The sequence below is a fragment of the Phacochoerus africanus genome, chromosome X, assembly GCF_016906955.1.
Source record: "Phacochoerus africanus isolate WHEZ1 chromosome X, ROS_Pafr_v1, whole genome shotgun sequence".
NCBI lineage: Eukaryota > Metazoa > Chordata > Mammalia > Artiodactyla > Suidae > Phacochoerus > Phacochoerus africanus.
In genome coordinates, this window is record NC_062560.1 from 51958682 (window position 1) to 51976413 (window position 17732).

A 17732-nucleotide genomic window follows, 5' to 3' on the forward strand; every position below is an offset into this window, starting at 1 on the left:
GTAAAGCTTTTGATCTCTCCATCAAATGTTAATGAGAGCTTTGCTGGGTAGAGTATTCTTGGTTCTAGGTTTCTCCCCTTTATCACGTCAATATATATTTTGTCACTCCCTTCTGGCTTGTAGATTTTCTGCTGAAAAATCAGCTGTTGTACTTATGGGGTTTCCTTTGTATGCTATTTGTTGCTTTTCCCTTTTGGCTTTTAGTATTTTTTCTTTGTATTTAATTTTTGTCTGTTTGATTAGTATGCATCTTGCTGGTTTATTTTTTATGGAATTCTCTGTGCTTCCTCAACTTTTTTGAATATTTCAAATATTAGGAAAATCTTTGGCTATAATATTTTCAAATATTTTCTCTGGACCTTTGTCTGGCTGTCTCCTTCTGGAACCCCTATGATGCAAATGTTGGTATGTTTGATGTTGTCCCCAAGGTCTCAGATTCTCATCAGTTCTTTTCTCTTTTTTCCTTTTAAAATTTTATTTATTATACTTGATTTACAATATTCTGTCGATTTTCTGCTGTACAACAAAGTGACCCAACCATACACACACACACACACAAACACACAGACACACACACACACACACACACACACACACATATACATATATACATTCTTTATCTCACATTATCCTCTATCATATTCCATTGCAAGTGGCTAGGTAATAGTTTCCTGTGCTATACAGCAAGATCTCATTGCTTATACACTCCAAATGCAATAGTTTCATCTATTAACCCCAAACTCCCAGTCCATCTCACTCCCTCCCCCTCTCCCCTGGCAACCATTCTTTTCTGTACATTTGCTCTGTATATTATATTCCAGATATGTGATATATCATATGTTTGTCTTTCTCTTTTGGACTTATTTCACTTAATATGAGAGCCTCTTTTTCTGTCTATGTTGCTACAAGTGGCATTATTTTGTCCTTTTTATGGCTGAGTAGTATTCCATTGTATATATATACCACATCTTCTTAATCCATTCATCTGTTGATGGACATTTAGGTTGTTTCCATGTCTTGGCTATTGTGAATAGTGTTGCTGTGAGCATAAAGGTGTGTATATCTTTTTCAGTGAAAGTTTTGTCCAGATATATGCCCAGGAGTGGAATTGCTGAATCATATAGTAGTTCTATATTTACTTTTCTGAATTACCTCCATACTGTTTCCCATAGTGGTTGTACCAATTTACATTGCTACCAACAGTGAAGTAGGGTACCCTTTTCTCCACACCTCTCCAGCACTTGTTATTTTCTGACTTGTTAATGATGGCCAATCTGACCAGAGTGTGGTGGTACCTCATTATAATTTTAATTTGCATTTCCCCAATTATTAGTGATGTTGAGCATTTTTTCACGTGTTTGTTGGCCATCCAAATGTCTTTGGAGAAATGTCTATTCAGATCTTCTGCCCATTTTTCAATTGGGTTGGGGTTTTTTTTTTTTTTGCTGTTGATTTGTGTTTGTCGTTTGCATATTTTAGAGATTTAGCCCTTGATGGTTGCATCTTTTGAAAACATTTTCTCCCATTCCGTAGGCTGTGTTTTTGTTTTTGCTTCTTTTTATGGTTTCCTTTCTTCTGGGAAAGCTTATAAAGTTGATTATGTCCATTGGTTTATTTTTGTTTTCATTTCTGTTGCCTTTGTAGACTGACCTAAGAGAACATTTGTAGGGTTGATGTCAGAGAATGGCGCTTTCCCACCTGTTGCTAGTCAGTTGCTGCTGCTAAGTGGCTCCTAGAGCTGAAGCAAAAAGTGTCCTGCAGCTTAGGAAAATGTGATTAGGGAACAAGGCTGTAATGGTGAATCCCACTCCTATCCAGCACTCCCAAACAATAGCACCTAGCCTCTAAGCCCAAGTACATTGCCTCTGCTTACAGCCTCAGTTCTGTTTTCCCTATACTTTAGTCCCTCCAGGCTGTTTCTGCACAGTCAACCCTGGATTTTCCACATAGCCATCCCCAGCTCTCTCTTTGAGTCTGATTTCTAAGGCCAGAGTTTTAGTTCACAACACCTGTTGGCAACTGCATATGGTTGCCCATAACACTGACCCATGGGTTTGTTTCCATTTTAACTTCTTCACACCCATTATCTAGAGTTCCTCCTCTGTCTTGGCTGTAGGTGGGGGAACTTCCCAGGTTGAAGGAGCTTTTCCTCTTTCCAGCTCACTCCTAGGGGGTGCGTGTCCAGTCTCCCTTTGGTTTGCTTCTTTTTCTTCTTCCTTCTTATTTTGTCCTATCTGGTTTCATGAATTTTTTCTTGCTTTATCATAATCCTGAGGTCTTTAGTCAGTTTTTAGCAAATTTTCACGTGAATAGTTCATTCATACTTTTTTGATTGCCGTAACTTTGTAATAGAATTTAAAATAAGAAAATATGGTACTTCCAACTTTGCCTTCTTGTTAATGATTGCTTTAGCTATTCGAGTTTTTTTTTATGTGTGTGTGTGTGTGTGTGTGTGTGTGTGTGTGTGTGTGTGTGTGTGGTTCCCTATGAAATTTAGGATTGCCTTTCCTATTTCCATGAAAAATACCATTGGAATTTTGATAGTGATTGAACTGAATCTGTAGGTTGCTTTTGATAATCTGTATATTTTAACACACTATTAATTCTTCCATTGCAAGAACAGGCGATGTCTTTCCATTTACTTGTGTCTTCTTTAATTTCTTTCTTCAGTTTCTCAGAGATCTCACTGAGTAGTTCTTTCATCTTCTTGGTTAAATTAAATCCTAATTAATTTATTATTTTGACACAATTGTAATTGTGTTCGTAATTTTTCTGTCATGGAATTTGTTTCAGTTCATAGAAACACAGCTTATAATTTTTTTGTTTATTTTGCATTGTTCCACTTTACCAAATGAATTTATTACGTCTAATGGCATTTGAGTGGGATCTTTCCAGTTTTCTATATATAAGATCAGGGTATCTGCAAACCATTTTACATCTTCTTTTCTTATTTGGAATCCTTTTATTTCTTTTTCTTGTCTAAGTGCTATGACTAGGACTCCTAGTATGATGTTAAATAGAAATCACGAGAGGAGGCTTATTTGTATTGTCCCTGATTTTTGAGGAAAAGCTTGTAGCTTTTCAATATTGAGTATGATATTAGTTGTGGGCTTCTAATATAAGACCTTTATGTTGGGGAACATTTTTTCTACATTTAATTTGTTGAGAGTTTCTTATGATGAAAGGATGTTAAATTTTGTCAGTTCTTTTGTCATCTATTGAGATGGTCACATGATTTTTATCTTTCATTTTTCTTAATGTTGTATATCACAATTACTGATTTGTATACATTGAACCACCCTTGTGTCCTAGGGAGAAATCCAACTTTTACATGGTGTATGATCCCTGTAACATGTCTTTCAGATTTATTTGGTAGTCTAGTATTTTTCTAGCGGTTTTCTGAGAATTTTTTATATATACATAGTCTTTTCATGTTAGTTTTCTAGGCTGTCTTTGTTATCATGGTAATGCTATCTTATGAAATGATTGTGGACGTACTCCTTCCTCTTCAATTTTTAGAAGATTTTGATACAGATACATTAATTTTTTCTTTAATATTTGGCAGCACTCACCAATGAAAACATCTATTCCTTCAATCTTCTTTATTTGGGAGGTTTTTTGAATACTGATGCAGTCTCCCTTCTAGTTATAGATCTATTCAGATTTTCTGTTCATTCATGTTTCAGGCTTGGTAAGTGGTATGTTTCTAGGAATTTATCCATTTTTCTAGGTTATCAAATTTGTTAGCATATAATTTCTCATGTTAGTTTTTTTAATCCTTTTTATTTCTGTGTTATCAGATATGTGGCCACCTTTATCATTTCCAAATTTATTAATTGTCTTCTTTTTTTCTTAGTTTAGCTTAGTTATATGTTCTATCTTTTCAAGTAACCAAGAAAAATTTAAAAAATTTGTTCCCTCAGAGTTCCCTTCATGGCTCAGTGGTTAATGAATCCAACTAGGAACAATGAGGTTGTGGGTTTGATCCCTGGCCTTGCTCAGTGGGTTAAGGATCTGGCATTGCTGTGATCTGTGGCATAGGTCGCAGATGTAGCTTGGATCTGGCATTGCTATGGCGCTGACATAGGCCGCCAGCTAGAGCTCTGATTAGACCCCTAGCCTGGGAACCTCCATATGATGTGGGAGTGACCCTAGAAAAGGCAAAAAGACCAAAAAAATTGTTCCCTCTTCTAGAAAACAGCTTAGAGAGACAAATATCATACTATATGACCTTTATGTGAAATCAAATTTAAAAACATGTTACACAAGAACTTTTTGTAAAACAGAAAAGAACTCACGGATTTCAAAACCAGTCTTATGGTTATTGTAGGTTAAACCATTGGAGGGAAGGGAAGAATTGGGAGGGTGGGAATATCATATACACACTACCAAATAAAATAAGTGATTAATAAGAACTTACCATATAGCACAGGAAAATCTACTCAATAGATTTTGAGGAAATCTAACTATATGAAGGAAAATAATGGATATATTTTATATTATATGTATGACTGATTCACTTTTCTGTACACTTGAAACTAACATAACATTGTAAGTCAACTATACTCCAATAAAATTAAATAAAAAACAAAAACTAAAAAGCAGGTCTTGTGCTCATTGATCTTATCTATCATTTTGAAGTCAGTATTTTATTTATTGCTGCTCTCATCTTTGTTATTTTCTTCTTTCTGCTAACCTTGAGTTTAGTTTATTGCTCTTTTTTTACTCCTATGAGGTTTAAATTTAGTTGATGTCCCTTTTTTTCCTTAATGTAGGCAAATTTTGCTGTAAACTCCCCCCTTATCAATGAGTTTCCTGCATCCCATAAATTTTCATGTGTTTTGCTTCCATTTTCAATTGTTTCAATTTTTATTTTCCTTTTGACTTTTATTGGTTTTTTTAATTGTTCAGGAGTGAATTTTTTTTTGTCTTTTTAGGGCTGTACTTTTAGCATATGGTGTTTCCCAGGCTAGGGGTTGAATTGGAGCTGTAGCCACAGGCCTATGCCACAGACACAGCAACATCAGAACAAAGCTGCGTCTGCAACCTACACTACAGCTCATGGCTACACTGGAACCTCAACCCACTGAACAAGGCCAGGGATCAGACCTGTGTCTTCATGGGTGCTAGTCAGATTTGTTTCTGCTGAGCCACAATGGAAACTCCAGGAGTAAATTTTTTATTTTCCACATATTTGCAAATTTTCAAGATTTCCTCCTCTTGTATTTGTAACAGATAGTTGATATGATTTCAACCTACATAAATTTGTTAAAACATGTTTGTGACCTAACATTTGATATATACTTGGGAATGATCCATGTGCACTTGAGAATAATGTGTGCTTACTTTCATTCTCTTTATTTTTGTGTATGTATCTTTAGGAACTCCAAATTTGAGTGCATGTATATTCAAAATTATCATATCATTTATATGAACAATAGCTTTTTTGTCTTTTTATACTTAAAAAACACTTTGTACTACTAGAAAACAAAAATTACCAATTACCCTGTCAGGTTTGGGTCAAAAAGATAAGTGAAAGTTTAGGCATCCTCTATAGTCTTGGATTCCCCTGCTTCTCCCTGACTCTTGAGATACTGAGATTTGATGAAATGCCACTACCTTTGTGGATAAAATCTTGTAAGTTGTAGTTTTATGATCCAAATTCCCATCCATACCATTCCCTCCCCCCATCCGCCTTGGCATCCACGAGTTTGTTCTCTATGTTTGTGAGTTGGTTTCTGTTTTGTGGATAGGTTCATTTGTGCCATAATTTATTTCCACATATAATTGGTATCATATGGTATTTGTCTTTCTGACTGACTTTACTTAGTATGATAATCTGTTGCAAACATGTTGCTGCAAATGGCATTAATTCATTCTTTTTTAATGGATGAGTAGTATTCCATTATATATGTATACACCACATAGTCTTAATCCATTCATATGTTGATGGACATTTAGATTGTTTCTATGTCTTGGCTGTTGTAAATAGTGCTATTTTGCACATAGAGGTACATGTATCATTTGAATTATAGTTTTGTCCAGTTATATGCCCAGGAGGGGTATTTCTGTATGATACAGTAGTTCTATATTTAGATTTCTGAGGTGCCTCCATACTTTTCTGCAAAGTGATTGTACCAATTTACATTCCCACCAACAGTTTAGGGAGGTTTCTTTTCATCAATACCCTCACCATGATTTGCTATTTGTAGAGTTGTGAATAATAAGTCATCTGACTGGTGTGAGGCCATTATAGTTTTGTTTTGCATTTCCTAATAATTAGTCATGTTGAACATTTTTTTTCATGTGCCTGCTGGCCATCTGTATGTCTTCTTTGTAGAAATGTCTATTTAGGTCTTCTGACCATTTTTCAATTGGGTTTTTTTTGTTGTTGTTGAGTTGTATGAGTTGTTTGTATATTTTGCAAATTAATCCCTTGTTGGTTGCATAGTTTGCAACTATTTTCTCCTTTTCTGTAGATTGTCTTTGCTTTTTTAATGTTTTCATTTGCTATGCAAAACCTTTTAAGTTTGATTAAGTCCCATTGTTTATTTTGGTTTTTATTTCTATTGCCTAGGGAGAACGACCTAAGAGACATTTGTAAGGTTTATGTCAGAGAATCTTTTGTGTATGTTCTAGAGTTTTCTGCTGTCTTGCCTTATGTTTGTCTTCAAGCCATTTTGAGTTTATTTTTGTGCATGGTATGAGGGTAAATTCTAGTTTCATTGATTTACATGCAGCTGGTCAGTTTTCCCAGCCCAACTTACTGAAGAGACTGTCTTTTTCCCATTTTATATTCTTGCCTCCTTTGTTGAAGATTAATTGACTTTAGGTCTCTGGATTTATTTCTTTTCTCTCTATTCTGTTCCATTGATCCATGTCTGTTTTCATAGCAGTACCACACTGTCTTAATGACTGTATCCTGAAGTCTGGGATAGTTATGTCTCCTGGTTTTTTGTTTATTCCTCATTGCTTTCACAATTCTGGATCTTCTATAGTTCCCAATAAAAATCTGGATTATTTGTTCTATTTCTGTGAAAAATGTAATGTAAATTAATAGGGATTGCATTAAATCTGTAGATTGATTTGGGTAGTATGGCTGTTTTAACAAAATTAATTCTTCCAAACCAGGGCATGGAATATCTTTTCATTCCTTTGAATCCTCTTAAAATTCCTTGAATAATGTTTTATAATTCTCAGCCTATAATTATTTCATGTCCTTGGTCAGGTTTATTCCTAAGGTTTTTTTTTTTTTGGCAGGGATATTATTTTAAAATTTATTGTTTTATATGTTCCTTTTCCAATATTTCATTGTTATATGGAAATGCAAGCAATTTCTGATGTTAATATTGTATACTGCTACATTGCTCTATTTTTTTGTCAGTTTGAGTAGTTTTAGTGTGGAGTTCTTAGAGTTTTCTATATATATAGTATATATATACTATATATATAGTGTATATATATAGTATATATATATAGTATTTATATATAGTATATATATAGTATCATGTCATCTGCACATAGTGGAAATTTTACCTCGTCTTCCAATGTGGATACATTTTATTTCTTTTGTTTGTCTGATTCCTGTGGCTAGGGCTTCCAATGCTATATTGAATGAAAGCAGTGAGAGTGGGCATCTTAGTCTATCTCCATATTTTACCTGGAAGGCTTTCAGCTTTTCTCCATTGAGTATGACATTGGTTGTGGGTTTGTCATAATTGTCTTTTGCTATGTTGAGATGTGTTTCTTTACCTACTTAGGTAAGAGTTTTTATCCTGAATGGCTGTTGAATATTGTCAAATGCTTTTTCTGCATTTATTGAGATAATCATGTGGTTTTTGACTTTTCTTTTGATAATGCATGTGTTACAATGATTGGTTTTCATATGTTGAACCATCCTTGTGAACTTGGTCGTAGTGTATGATCTTTTTTATATATTGTTGAATTTGGTTTGCTAAAATTTGCTGAGAAATTTTGCATCTATATTCAAGAAATATATTGGGCTATAATTTGTTTGCAGTATCTTTGCCTAGTTTTCATATTAGGATGATGGTGGCTTCATGGAATACATTTGGGAGTGTTCCAACTTCTTCAATCTCTGGAAAAATTTAAGAATGATGGGTATACATTATTCTTTGTGTGTCTGGTAAAATTTGCCTGTGAAGCCATCTGGTCCTGGACTTTGGTTTGTAAGGAGTTTTTCTCTCTTTTTTAAAAAATTACATATTCAATTTCATTTCTAGTGATTGGCCTGTTCAAATTATCTATTCTTCTTCATTTAGTTTTGGCAGACTGTATGTTCTAGAAATTTGTCAATTTCTTCTAGGTTTTCAAATTTGTTGGCATGTAGTTGTTTATAATATTCTGTTATGGCTGTTTGTATTTCTGCAGCGTCAGTTGATATTACTCCTTTTTCATTTCTTATTTTGTTTATTTGGATTCTCTCTCTCTTACTCTTGGTAAATCTGGCCAGAGGTTCATCAATTTTTTTACCCTTTCAAAGAGCCAGCTCTTGGCTGTATTGATTTTTTATCTTTTTAAAAATCTCTTTCATTGATTTCCATTCTTATCTTTATGATTTCCTTCCTCCTGCTGATTTAGGTTTTGTTTGTTTTCTTTTCCTAATTCTTTTCCGTGGTACGTTAGGTTGTTGATTTGAGATTTTTCTTTTTGTTGTTGTTGAAGGCCTGTATCTCTGATCTTCCCTCTAAGAACTTCTGTCCCAACATCCCATAGATTTTCTGTGGTTGTGTTTTCATTGTCAAGTGTCTCAAAGTATTTTTTAACATCCTTTTTGATTTACTCATTTTCTCATTGTTTGTTTGTTTGTTTATTTATTTATTTATTTATTTATTTATTTATTTTTCTGCTGTACAGCATGGGGGCAAAGATACACTTACATGTATATATTTTTTTCCACCCTTTGTACTGTTACAAAATAAGTATCTAGACATAGTTCTCAATGCTACTCAGGAGGATCTCATTGTAAATCCATTCCAAGTTGTATCTGATACCCCAAGCTCCCAATCCCTCCCACTCCCTCCCTCTCTACCCGGGTGGCCACAAGTCTATTCTCCAGGTCCATGATTTTCTTTTCTGTGGAAATGTTCATTTGTGCTGTATATTAGATTCCAGTTATAAGTGATATCATATGGTATTTGTCTTTGTCTTTCTGGCTCATTTCACTCAGGATGAGAGTCTCTCGTTCCATCCATGTTGCTGCAAATGGCATGATGTCATTCTTTTTCATGGCTGAGTCGTATTCCATTGTGTATATATACCACTTCTTCCGAATCCAATCCTCTGTCGATGGACATTTGGGTTGGTTCCCTGTCTTGGCTATTGTGAATAGTGCTGCAATGAACATGCGGGTGCATGTGTCTCTTTTAAGTCGAGTTTTGTCCGGATAGATGCCCAAGAGTGGGATTGCGGGGTCATATGGAAGTTCTATGTATAGATTTCTAAGGTATCTCCAAACTGTTCTCCATACATAGTGGCTGTACCAGTTGACATTCCCACCAGCAGTGCAGGAGGGTTCCCTTTTCTCCACAGCCCCTCCAGCACTTGTTATTTGTGGATTTATTAATGACAGCCATTCTGACTGGTGTGAGGTGATATCTCATGGTAGTTTTGATTTGCATTTCTCTAATAATCAGTGATGTTGAGCATTGTTTCATGTGTTTGCTGGCCATCTGTATATCTTCTTTGGAAAAATGTATATTCAGGTCTTTTGCCTATTTTTTCCATTGGGTGATTGGATTTTTTGCTGTTGAGTTATATAAGTTGCTTGTATATCCAAGAGATTAAGCCCTTGTCGGTTGCATCATTTGAAACTCTTTTCTCCCATTCTGTAAGTTGTCTTTTTGTTTTCTTTTTGGTTTCCTTGGCTGTGCAAAAGCTTTTCAGTTTGATTAGGTCCCATTGGTGTATACTGGCTCTTATTTCTATTGCTTTGGGAGACTGACCTGATAAAATGTTCATGAGGTTGATGTCAGAGAGTGTTTTGCCTATGCAAAACACATTTGATGTTCTTGCCTCCCTTGTCAGAGATTAATGGACCATAGGTGTCAGGGTTTATTTCCGGGTTCTCTCTTCTGTTCCATTGGTCTGTCTGTCTGTTTTGATACCAGTACCACACTGTTTTGATGACTGTGGCTCTGTAATATTTCTTGACGTCTGGCAGAGTTATGCCCCCTGCTTGGTTTTTGTTTCTCGGGATTGCTTTGGCGATTCTGGGTCTTTTGTGGTTCCATATAAATGTTTGGATTGTTTGTTCTAGTTCTGTGAAAAATGTCCTGGGTAATTGGATAGGGATTGCATTGAATCTGTAGATTGCTTTGGGTAGTATGGCCATTTTTACAATATTGATTTCTCCAATCCAGGAACTTGGAATATATTTCCATTTCTTTACATCTTCTTTATTTTCCTTGATTAAAGTTTTATAGTTCTCAGAGTATAAGTCCTTTACCTCCTTGGTCAGGTGTATTCCGAGGTATTTGATTTGGTGAGGTGCAATTTTAAAAGGTATCGTGATTTTGTATTCCTTTTCTAATATTTCATTGCTGGTATACAGAAATGCGACTGACTTCTGAATGTTAATCTTACAGCCTGCTACTTTGCTGAATGTATTAATCAGTTCAAATAGTTTTGGGGTTGAGTCCTTCAGCTTTTCTCTGTATAGTATCATGTCATCTACATACAGTGACAGTCTTATCTCTTCTCTTCCTATATGGATTCCTTTTATTTCTTTGGTTTGTCTAATTGCTGTGGCTAGGACATCCAAAACTATGTTCAATAGCAGTGGTGAGAGTGGACATCCCTGTCTTGTTCCAGATTTGAGTGAGAAGGCTTTCAGTTTTTCCCCATTGAGTATTATATTTGCTGTGGGTTTGTCTTAAATGGCTTTGATTATGTTCAGAAATGTTCCCTCTATACCCACTTTGGCGAGAGTCTTGATCATGAATGGATGTTGGAGTTTGTCGAATGCTTTTTCTGCATCTATTGAGAAGTTTATATGGTTTTTGAGTTTTCTTTTGTTAATGTGGTTTATGATGTTGATTGATTTGCATATGTTGAACCATCCTTGTGAACCTGAGATGAACCCTACCTGTTCATGGTGCATGATATTTTTGATATGTTGTTGGATTCGGTTGGCTAAGATTTTGTTGAGAATTTTTGCATCTATATTCATCAATGACATTGGGCGATAGTTTTCTTTTTTGGTGGTGCCTTTGTCTGGTTTTGGAATGAGGGTGATGGTGGCATCATAGAATGTCTTTGGGAGTATTCCTTCTTCTTCAAACTTTTGAAAAAGATGAAAGTGGATGGGCACCAGTTCCTCTTTATATGTTTGATAGAATTCACCTGGGAAGCCATCTGGTCCTGGAGTTTTATCTGTAGGGAGTGTTTCTTATGACATCATCAATTACATTTCTAGTGATCGGTCTCTTCAGTATTTCACTATTTCAGTGTTTCAGTATTTCAGTATTTCAGTTTTTCACTAATTTCCCTTTTGAACTCCAAGTTTTTCAGACTGCAGAGATCTGTTTCATTGTTGAGTGCTTTAGGTGAGATCTCCTATTGGTTTAATTGGGGGCGGTTTCTCAGCTTATTCATCTTGCTCATTGTTTTCTTTTTCTTGGTGGAGATGTAATCCCCATGGCCAGGCAGGGTTTGCCTTCGCACTGCTGTGGAATGTTTCCTGGGGCCCGGCGTTGTTGGTCATCTTCTTTGGGGCAGCATGGGTTTTCTTGGGGGTGGGTGGGGCTGACAGGGTCTCTCTGAAGCAAAGGAGGACTTCCTGAGGGCAGAAAGGACTGGGAAGTCCACACTGCAATGGAAGCAGATTTCACATGCCAGGCAGAGCTTGCTCTGATGTTACTGGGCTATGGGGCTCTTCTAGGGGATTGGCGGTGCTGGTCAGCTGTTCCACGGAGTGCAGCACCTGCCAAGGGCAGGAGCAGCCAGTTGGGCCGCTGAAAATACAAGGGACTCTTCCCCAGGGCAGCAGGGATTGGCAGGATCACATGTAATAGAGGCAGATTTGCACAGCCAGGCTGAGCTTGTACTAGCTTTTCTGGGCTGTGGGCCTTTTCCTGGGGTCTAGCGGTGCTGGATGCTGCTCTGAGAGGGTGTGGCCCCTCCAGAAGGTAGGCAGGCTAGGGCAGGGAAAGCCCCTACAGTGGTCAGCTTCCTGCAAATGGTGAGGCCAGCCCTCTGCGATAGCAGGTAGCCTCAGGTCTGGTGGGTGCACACAGGGTAGGGGGAGGGGGGATGCACTGGGAAGCACTGCTTTCTGATAGCTGGCAGGCAAGTGAGCTCACTGTGGTGTGGGGAGTATTCTATGGTGGCCCACTCCTCCTCCTCTCCCCTCCCCAACACTGATGCCTTGTCTCTCCTGCAGATCCAGCTCTTCTCCCAGGTTCCTTCTGATGTGGCTTTCCACCCCCCAGCCCTTAGTGTATTGCTCCCTGAACCCGCAATGCTCAGCTTTCTAGTCTCCCAGGCAGTCTCTGCCCCGAGAACCTGACAGACTGGTTCCTGGTCCCCCAAGCAGTCTCAGCATTGCCCACCCCAGCCCGTTCCTGGGGACTAACCTCTAGAGCTGAGGTCTTGGTGCCCAGCCCCCACCCAAGCGTCTCGGTTTTTGGTGACTGCCAGTAGTTCAGATGATCTGTTCAGTTCTTACTCTGCTCTTCGGAACTCAGACTTACTGCTGTGCTCTTCCCTGCATCTGGAGATCCCTCCAATTCGGTTGATCTTTCCATTAAGTAGGTGACTTTCCAAGGTGTGGGATCCCTTTCTCCTCCACAGTTCCCTTTCAGGAGTGACCATCCAGCCCCAATTCCCCTTTTCTCACTCTCCTCTTTTCTCTTGTTTTACCCAGTTACGTCATGAGATTCTTGCCGTTATTGGAGTTTAGATTCTTCTGCCAGTGATTAATTGCTGTTCTGTGTGAGTCGTTTAACCTGTAGATGTGTTTTTCTTGTGTTTGTGGGAGAGGGCAAGCGTGTCCCCCTACTCCTCTGTCATCTTGCCTTTTCTCCTCATTGTTTTTTTTTTTAAATACCATGTTATTTAGTCTCCAGGTAGTCAGTTTTTTCTCATTTCTTTTCCTGTGGTATTTCTAATTTCATGCTATTGTAGTCAGAGAAGATACTTGAAATAATTTGTATATTCTGAAATTTGTTGAGATTAGTTTCATGCCCCAGTGTATGGTCATTCCTAGAGAATGTTTCATGTAAACTTCAGGAAATTATGTATTCTTTTTTTTGGATTTAATGTCCTGAAAATATTGTTTACATGTTCTATTGTGTCTTTTAGGATTTCTGCTGTGTTATTGATTTTTCTGTCTAGAAGTTCTGTACATTGATGTGTGTGTGGTGTTACTATCCTATTATTGTATTGCCATCAATTTTTCCTTTTATGTCTGTTAACATTTGTTTTATGTATTTGGTTGCTCCTTTATTAGTGGCACATATATTGACCAGTGTAATATCCTCTTTTTAAATTAATAATTTTATCATTAAAGAGTATGCTTCTTTATCATTCTTTGTGGCCTTTGTTTTAAAAGTGTATTTGGTCTGATATGAGTGTTGCAACTCCCACTTTCCTATTGTTTCCATTTGTATGAAATACCTTTTTTCCATCCCTTCACTTTCAGTTTATATATGTCCTTTGCCCTAAGGTGAATCTTTTGTAAGCAGCATATTTAGGCTCTTGTTTTTTTATCCAGTCTTCCTCTCTTTGTCTTTTTATTGGGGCATTCAGTCAGGCTATTGACATTTAATGTACTTATTGAGACATATATATTTATTGATGTTTAAAACCTTGTTTTCCAATTCATTGTATGTTTTTCCTTTGTTCCTTCCCTTTTTTGTTGGATGATCATTTATTTTATGCTTGTGTCTTCCTTTTGGATTTTGTGAATGTATTTGTCCATTTTTGATTTTGGGATGTCCTGTTTTTCAAATATATTTACTTCTTCCTATATCTGCTTGTTTTAGACTGATAGTCATTAGGCTCAAACACATTTTTAAAAAAGAATCTCTATTTTCTTACTCTCCTTCCCCACATTTTATGATTTTATCTTCTTTTTTGCATCTTCCTGTTTATCCTTTTACTTTTCCTTGTGTTTATCATCACTTTTACAATTTTTTTCTTTTTGATATGTATACCAGCTTAAAGTCATCACTTTCTTTTTTTAATTGTTCTTTCCCCAATACAATTTTTTTCCTACTGTACAGCATTGTGACACAGTTACACATACATGTATACATTCTTTTTTTTTCCCATTATCATGCTCTGTCATAAGTGACTAGACATAATTCTCAGTGCTTAACAGCAGGATCTCATTGCTAATCCACTTCAAAAGCAATAGTTTGCATCCTTTAACCCCAAGCTCCCAATCCATCCCACTCCCTCCTCCTCCCCCCAGTCAACCACAAATCTATTCTCCAAGTCCATGATTTTCTTTTCTGTGGAAAGTTTCATTTGTGCTGTATATTAGACTCCAGATATCAGTGATATCATATGGTTTTTGTCTTTTGCTTTCTGACTTACTTCACTCAGTATGAGAGTCTCTAGTTCCATTCATGTTGCCATGAATGTCATTATGTTGTTCTTTTTTTATGGCTGGGTCATATTCCATTGTGTATATATACCACATTTTCCTAATGGACATTTGATGGACATTTGGGTTCTTTCCTTGTCTTGGCTGTTGTGAATAGTGCTGCAATGAACATGTGGGTGCATGTGTCTTTTAAGGAAAGTTTTGTCTGCATATATGCCCAAGAGTGGGGTTGCTGGGTCATATTTAAGTTCTATGTATAGTTTTGTAAGGTACCTCCATATTGTTCTCCATAGTAGTTGTACCAGCTTACATTCCCACCAACAGTGCAGGAGGGTTCCCTTTTTTCCACATCCCCTCCAGCATGGTCATTACTTTCTAATTGTGATTTCCTCCATCTTATATCTTCTTACTTCTTTTTTATTTAGAGGAGATGTTTCAATATTTCTTTTACAATATGGTTAGAGTATTCTATCTTGCAATTGTTTTTTTTTCCTTTTAGAACTTTCCATATATCTTTCTGTTCTCTTCCGGCCTATAGTGTTTCCATAGAGAAATCAGCTGATAGCCTTATGAAGTTTCCCTTATAATTAGCTTTAGGTTTTCTCTACTGACTTTAGAATACTCTCCTTATCTTTAATTTTTGCTGTTTTTATATGTATTGGTATAGATGTGTTTGGGTGCAACTTCTTTGGGGCCCTCTGTGCTTCCTGTAACTGGATATCTGTTTTCTTCTTTGGATTTGGAAAGTATTCAGCCATAATTTCTTCAACTATACTTTCAATCCCTTTTCTTTTTCTTCTCATTCTTGAATTCCTATTATGAGTATATTGGGATGATTTATTTTATCCTATAGATCTCTTATATTCCTTTTATTTTTTATTTGACTTTCTGTATACTGTCCTGATTGTGTAATTTCCATTATTCTACCTTCCAAGTCACTTATTCATTAATCTGCATTATTCATTCTGCTGTTCAATGCCTTTAGCTCAGCTTTCATCTCTGCAAATGAATTTTATAATTTTTTCTTGGCTCCTCCTTATAGTTTCTAGTTCCTTTTTGAAGTAATATTCATTATTGTAGATATCCATTCTTAATTCCTTCAGTATTTTCGTTTACTGAACCTTTTGAACTTGGTGTCTTTTAGACTGCAGAGGTCTGTTTCTTTCTTTCTTTCTTTCTTTTTGTTCATTCAGGGTATTTCTCCTGTTCTTGTAACTCAGAATGGTCCCTGTGCCTCTTATAATTGCTTATATTTTTCCTAGCCTGTGAGTTTTGGGAAAGCAATTATCTACTGTAGTCTTGGTGGGCTATTTCTATGTGGGATTATTCCTGGGTAGCTTGTGAGTGCTTACTAAATTTTTTGCATGAGGGTTGTTCTTGGTTTGAATGCTTGCTGCTTGTTTCCTCAGTGTGTGCAGGCCATTATCCCTTGAATAGGGAATGTGCAGGTGTTTGGCCTACACATTGTTCCAGGGAAGAGGGGTAGTGTACATCACTTCAAGTAGCACCTGGTCACTGGGCCCTTGGATGTGGCAGGGATTCATGGGCGGGCTGCTCCTGGTTGCAGTGCCCTCGGAATCAGCAATGACCCTCAGAGAGGTAGGGGCTGGCTCCAGAGACCTTGGTATCAGCAAATGTAAGGTGTGTATTTCCAACAAACAGGGGCAACCAGAGGTACTGGTTGCAGGGCTTTCCATGGTGGTGACTCTGGAGCTTACTCAGGCCACAGGCAGTTCCTGGTCATTAGACCCTTAGTGGTGGTAGTTTTCTTCCACCTCTGGGGTCTGAGATGGCTATAGCAGTTTGCATCTGTTCCAGTAGCCTGTGCAAGAGGCGCCCTACCAACTGAGCTGGCATGTGCACAGAGAAAGATGTTACATGGCTGCCACAACTGCCCTCCTCTCACACTCCCCAACAATGGTACCTTGATTCTCTGAGAGACCCAGGCCTCCTTTCACACTCCTTTGGTTTTGTCACACTGCTCCATAACACCCTCAGGCTGTTTCCACAGCTGATACTAGTCCTCTCCCTGGAACTGACCTCTGTAGCCTGAGTCTCAGTGCCCAGCCTCCATCTGAGTGTCTCAGGCTGTGGTGCTTGGAGCAGTGGTAATAATCTTCTCTGCAGCTCTGTTCATGCTTTGCCCTCCTCAGTCTTTCCAGTTTTCTCTGAGTCTTTGAAGCTCTCCCTCCACCCCAGCTGATAACCCAGTCAGTTAAGTGGCCTCCCAGGGTGTGGATCCTTTCCTCTTTTATAGCTTCCTCTGGGGAGTGCTGGTCCCCTCCTGATTGCTGTTTTCCTCTTCTATCTCTCTCTTTTTCATTTTGGTCTACCCAGTTATGTGGAGGTTTTCTTGCCCTTTTCGGATGTCCTCAGGGGTGCTAGTTGTGTTCATTACTGCTGAGCTACAATGAGAACTCCAATTTATATCTTTTTATATTGTATATCTCTTACAAACTATTGTACTTATAGTTGTTTTTAACATATTTGTCTTCTAATGTTTTTACTAGAGTTAGGTGACTTAAACATCATCATTACTAAAGTATTCTAAATTTTACTATGTACTTAATTTTACCAGTGATTTTTATACTTTCATATTTTTATATTGCTAACTACTATCTTCTCATTTTTGATCTCCAGGAACTTTCTTTAGCATTTCTTGTAAGTTAGGTCTAGTGATGACAAACTCCCTTGTCTTTTGTGTTTCTCAGAAAGTCTTTTACTTTCCTTCATTTTTTATGGACAACTTTTTAAGGGTAAAGTATTTTTCTCAGGCATTTTTTTTTTTCCCTTTTTTCTTTTAGGACATTGTATTGATCATTCAACTCTCTCCTAGCCTTAAGGGTAGTGCTGAAAATGTACTAATAGCCATATGGGAGTTTTCTTGTATGCAATGAAAATTTTTTTGCTTTAGCTGCTTTTAAAATTTTTCATTGTCTTTGCTTTTCAGATTTATTATAGTGTATATCGATGAATGCTTTTTGCATTCAATTGGTAAGGGAATCTATGAGTTTCATGTAACTTGGTATCCATATCTTTCCACTGATTTTGGAAGTTTTCAGCCATTATATATTTAAATAATTTTTCTTACCTTTTCTCTCTCTCTTCTTTTTCTGAGATGCTTATAATAGGAATATTATCTTATTTGATAGCATCCTTT

The 17732-nt window shown here is 37.1% G+C and overlaps 1 protein-coding gene across 1 annotated transcript in view; it reads left to right on the forward strand.

Moving 5' to 3' along the window:
* The window catches only part of FAAH2 (fatty acid amide hydrolase 2), a 269155-nt gene that overhangs the window by 36283 nt on the left and 215140 nt on the right, over positions 1–17732 (forward strand). The gene's annotated exons all lie outside the window — the stretch shown is intronic.